Below are 5,974 nucleotides of genomic sequence, written 5' to 3'. Positions count from 1 at the left end.
GACTAACTCCTGGTATAAAGTTTCACTGTGGATTCATCATTTCCACCAGTGTCATGAGGAAAAAGTGGAAAACAGACTCTGTATAGATGGCAACATGCTCACTTAGTCATTTACTGGCAAACTAAAATGTAAGCACATCAATCCACAACCTCTTGGCTTTATGGTTTCCCACCAATGACTGAAGGTCACAATCCAATTTACTACCAGCTATTCATATGACTGATTTTAAATGAATGGTTTACATGATCTCAGCTTGGTCTATATTTTCTACAGTGGGGTAAATGGAAGTACAAGAGGCTCCTGAATTTAAAGTAAGAGGGAGGAACACAAGGTAGACAGAGCACAAAAGGTCACAGGGTGCTGTACTGAACTATGACAGATATTTGTTTATTGTGATGTCATAATCTGTCTTAGAGAAAAATTTCAGGGAGATTTACTAAATTTGTCCCATTCGAAGAAAACCTAATGAGCTCAGGAATAAGGATTGGACTTTGTGCCGTTGCAGTGCTTAGTGAGCTTACAACAAATCAACACATTGTTTCTTGGCACATATGTGAGCTACTAAAAGGTACAAAACTAGGTAATGCAGAGTCATGCACGAAGGTGACCTTCTTTTGTCTGTCTCGTCGCAGGTGGCATGATTTTCAGACAATATCTCTTTTTTGAGGTTACTTTCAAGTTACAGGAGACACTATATGGAGTCGTGGCTAAACTTAAAGTGCATTTTAACTTTTTGAGAGCATTTTAACATTTTGAGAGCTCGACATGTTAATTGGTCCCCCCACATCTAGAAACAGTTTGCACCGACAACTAAAGCAAACCAACCTATATGTTGAAGTATCCCTTTAAGGGGATGTACCTAAACTGCTCTAAAATACAGAGGTTGACCGATATACACACACACACACACACACACACACATATATATATATATATATTTTTTTTTAAGTGCTGTCTAACAATTAAAATTTTTAATCAGATTAATCACAGGGTTGCTATGGATTAATTTCGATTAATCATGATTAAATATCTTTAATTTTTAACCTACATTAATCGCGTTTCATTTTGCGAACAGACGTGTTAGCCAAAGTGCTAGCAGAATCCCCGAATGTATGCTTCGCGTTACTGTGGTATTTTAAGCTGGAAGTGCTTTAATGAAAAAAAAAACTCCTTCCTGCAGAATGTGCATTATACTTAATGTCGGTTAACTGTTCCATCTTGTTTTGTTTTTTTTGTTTTTTTTTTGTACTCAAATTTCTATCGAGAGGGCCAACGTGCTGTTTAGCGTCTTCCATATCGGGTTGGTTGGTCACTACCGGTGTAGGTACCAGATGTGTCCAGGCTGCCAGATCTGTCCGGGGGCTGCACCCGCTGCTGACATTGCACATTGTGATTGGCTGTGATGACGTAGCAAATTCTTATTGGCCGGAAACTCACACTGTCTGATAGTGAACCCGTTAGCATTCTATGACGCTAGCGTTGAAAGCTAACTTCAGTGTCGTAACGTTATTTATACCTAGACGTTCACTTTACCTCCAAATTACCTGCTTTAAACCCTCTATGTTTGGCGATGATCCTGAGGGTGTGAAAAACGTAATTCAGTGTCGGTGACACTCAGGTCCAAATGTTGATTGGCTAATACTCGTATCACATCTTGCCAATCAGACTGATAAGACTGATGAGTGAGTGAAACTAGAGAGGAGAAAAGCGGGCAAATGTTGGACCAGTGCTGTGTTTTTAATTACTTTAAGCTAGCAATTGCTCTATGACAGCAGGAACTGTAGTCTGCCTGCCTGTAGTTACGTTTTTTCAAACATTCACTAATTTATTAATAACATTTAAGTGATCCAACACACATATGTGAGTGATGTCTGTTTATAAAATCTTCAGTCACAAGATGGGACTGGTTGTCCAGTTTGGTGGAGAGAGTCAAACAGATACTCAAGTACATCTATAAATTAATCTATTTCATGTTTTTACAATGCAAGTTTTTTTCATAAATGTCCTATATTTTATGTTTACCTCACTAGCCATTGGAATTTTGCTCCCAATAACTATTTAACCATATGATTTTCATATTTCAAGGGATGGGCTGTCATCATTTGGGGAAAGTACCCGGATGGGTCACTCTTATGAGTGGGACATTAAATAAGACTGTGAAGCGTGAAAACAGAGTCAGAGGTGAAGACACACCTCAAAGCAGAGCCACCTTTTACAAGTGAATCTTATATTCGAACAGAGCAATAAAATTTCAGTACAGATCATTTGCATTATGCCCAATATCGGCCATGCTAATCAGACAAGCCAAAGATCAGTCGACCCCTGTTATGGTACGTTTAATAAACATGTATGGGGCTAATTAAGCCTCATTAATGCATAACCCCCTCTTTAATGTATGTTCAAAAGTCAGTCTCACAAGTCAAATAGTTGCTCCCACGTCAGAACAAGAGGCAATTCCAGTCATACATAAAACTTAAATCTAACACAATTAACATTTTCATTTGGCAAAGCTAAAATAACATTAGGGCGCTTTCACATTAGGCCCGGTTGTTTCGAACCGCGCCGCGGCGCGATTCCTCCCCCTCCCCCCTTCCCTCCCGGCTTGCTTTCACACTAGCAACATCAAACCGTGCCCGGGTGCAGTTGCGTATTTACTCGGCCTGAAACAGTAGCTGGCGGTATGCATGTAGCTGGTTTACAACCCCGCAAAGGAGGAGAAAGAAGAAGAAGGTTCAGATTGGAGAAGGCGAGCTCAACTCAACATAATGAAGAATATTGGTGCCAGCTCAAAACCACTAATAAACAAAAACCAAATGATCGGCACTCGTCATAAAGTTTTACACTTTTATTTAAAAAAATCGTTTAAATAAAAGTGTAAAACTTTATGACAAGTGCAGATCGTTTGGTTTTTGTTTAAAAGAAGGAGAAGCTACCATGGCAACCACTGGGGTCATGACTTGAGCAAAGATTATTTTTGTTTTGACCCGGCATAAAGTGCATCCTTGCAGCCATGGATGATTAAAATCACTTTTTAAGATGCCAGCAACTTCGCTCTTGTATCTGCACATCTACTACAGTTCAGAGGATTAAATGGACTCGCGCTGTGCAGATACAGTGGTTTTTGAGGTGACAGGAGACTTTTATTGCCTTTGCACCTCCTCTCACTGACTCCAACTTGTATTCATCTGTAAGGTGAGTCACAACAGACCGTTTACTGGCTGGATTCTGATGATTTCTGCCCTTTTCTGTCATAAAGCTGATACGACGCTCTGTCTCGTATCCAAGCACAGTTGCATTCACATCTCATCCAAACCGTGCCAGAGTCCACTTGAATCGCGCCTGAGACCACGTTGCATTCACAGTACCGAAACGAACAGGACTTTGGGCTCAAGTGCACTCGGATCTAGGACTGGGCCCCTAGTGTGAAAGCCACCTTAGACTCCTCTCTATAGTCCTTTAAAATATGTCTGATGGGATTAGCTCGGCCTCAGCTCCATACTGCTGATGTCTCAGCGCTTTGGCAGCTTGCCCAGTCACTTCATCCATGCAGTTTTTTTCCTGTAGCCAGATCAACACAGATTAGGGATACCACAGGGATTCCTCTTGGGAATTCACTTTCCTTGCCAGCTCTCTCTCTCACTATTCCAAAAATAACTTTGCCTCTCTATTTTCAGGGTATGAGACAATTTTATAGATATATCTCTGGAATATCTCCAGTCTCTCTGACACTCTTTCCCCATGCTTTCACATTTCTCTCAATAAAGCCAATCTCATATTTCTGTAACACTCTACAAGTTAACTATAACCCTTCTTGCCTTAACCATTCATGCAATGTCAGAGTCATTTTTTCAAATCATCCTTGAATGTCATTCCTGCTAAGTCACACCCGTCTTTGCCCTCTCTGACAATCCTCCTTGGCTCATAGTTACGTCTCGAGGAAAAAGGACGGTACTGAACGTGACAGCACGTCTCAGTGTGACCCTACAGATGGCATGTGACAGCCAGCTTAGCCTGATGCCCTGCTCATCCACATCTTGGCAAACAGTATCCTGTGTGCAGTGAAGGAGCAAGGAGGAGAGGTGAGGAGAGGAAAGTGGAGCAGAGTTAAAGACAGAACAATAACAAAAAAGATAAAGGAGGTCAACTGGTGAAAGAGAAGGATAAGGTGGGAGAGAAGGAAACAGAAAAGGAAGGAGCATGTGATGGGGAAGGGTGAGGAATGTGGCCAAATTCAAGGGTTCTGCTGTAAAACAAATCTAGACATTAGTTTGATTTAGTTTGATCATGATAACTAACTTTGGAAAACAACAAAAAGTGAATGTTTTTCTCAAAAATGTGAAGTACAGTACGCATTTAGCTTCACCAACATTTCCCTTCTCAATCATTCGACTAGCTCTGAAGAACTGGATGTCTTCTGTTAAAGAGAAAAAGTGAATAGCACAGTGGGGCATAAGAGCTACTGTAAAAGTGAATAACTGGGGGGTGTACAGCAAAACTAGAGGGGGACTGTTCCCCCTGGATCTTCAGTTATTTCCTGGGACTGTTCTCAACCAGCATAATAGATCTTCAAACTACAAAAAGCACTCTTATTTTTACAGCTGCATCAGTATAACATCAATATTAGCCAAAATCAGTCCTTTAGAAAAACATTAGCCTCACAACTAATGTGGAATGAACAGGTATCAATGTTTATCTGTTTTGTCCAATCAAATCATTGTTTTTATTTGGCTGACTGCTAAATCAAATGAGATATTTTGTTACTGGTCAGAAGTAGTCACCTGACAACTCTTGTCTGTTCTTAAGGACTGGTATTGAGAATAAGCTAAATTGTTTTTTGAAACATATGAAGCCTAGCTTTAATTCATGCAGGACACAATAGTCATTTGCCCAGCTGTGATCAGCTGACAGCCAGCCAATCACAGCCCTTTCTCTCAAAACAGCAGTGTATTTAAATATTAGGTATTTCTCACTAATTCCTGCTTGCATTAATGCTGACGCACCTTAACGCAGCTTCACCTCCTCCACCCCAACCTCCTCTTTTATAGCATACAGCTTGTTGCAACCTCAGATTTAGATTCATGCTACTCTGGACAACTTCAACAACTTCAACAACTTTCAACTTTATTGTCCTGTAAGGGAAATTTGCTTTGCAGGCAGGTAAAAAACATAAAACATAGGAAACACAATCACACAAGTTTAGGTACAACACTAAAATGGGTTAGTACACCCATACCTTAAGGGACAGCTGAGGACAGAGCTATTAATACATTGATCACTCAATAGAATGCATTATGACAATTCACTTTCAAAATTTAAATTCAGTTGTGTAATGAAGTGATTTTAACTAATTTATTGTATTCAATTCACATTGTCCTATATGTATCTTTCCATATGGAGGTTTATAGCTATGCTCTCCTTGGAAAGTCAAAGCACACTGCTTAACTAACCTAGGGAGCATCTTTTGAGCAGAGCCTTCTCTGCCGAGTAAAACTGTGAATCCATTTTGCAATAAAATGGTTAAATGTATGATGAGTGTTTCTGTCTGAACTGTTTTAGTCCTAATTTTCAAGAAGTCATGGTGAGTCTGTAGTTTTTACCTGTTTGTATTCACCCATATAATTTAGCTGTTCATACCCAGACTCCAGTGTACAGCATCTTAGGAAAGTAGCATTTTTATGTTTGGTTATCATATCAAAAGTCTGACAACATAGCTGGTTTGTAAAACAGAGGTAGGCTAATGAATTTGATAAGTCTTCAGGTATCATATAAAGGCTGTAGTCTAAATCACATGTAAAATATTGATTTAATTTAATAAATTACTTTGACTATGAATAAGCCAATATTGAAATTATTTCCACGTTTTTCATGCAATGAAAGGCTATCCAACCCAATAATAGTTCTTGATTATAATGCTGAAATCATACATACAAATTTTAAAGTGGTTAAAGTTTGATAGTTGTACTGTGTGATTTTT

The sequence above is a fragment of the Cheilinus undulatus genome, linkage group 3 (genome assembly GCF_018320785.1).
Source record: "Cheilinus undulatus linkage group 3, ASM1832078v1, whole genome shotgun sequence".
In the NCBI taxonomy this organism is placed as follows: Eukaryota; Metazoa; Chordata; class Actinopteri; order Labriformes; family Labridae; genus Cheilinus; species Cheilinus undulatus.
This window is presented reverse-complemented; position numbering follows the sequence as displayed.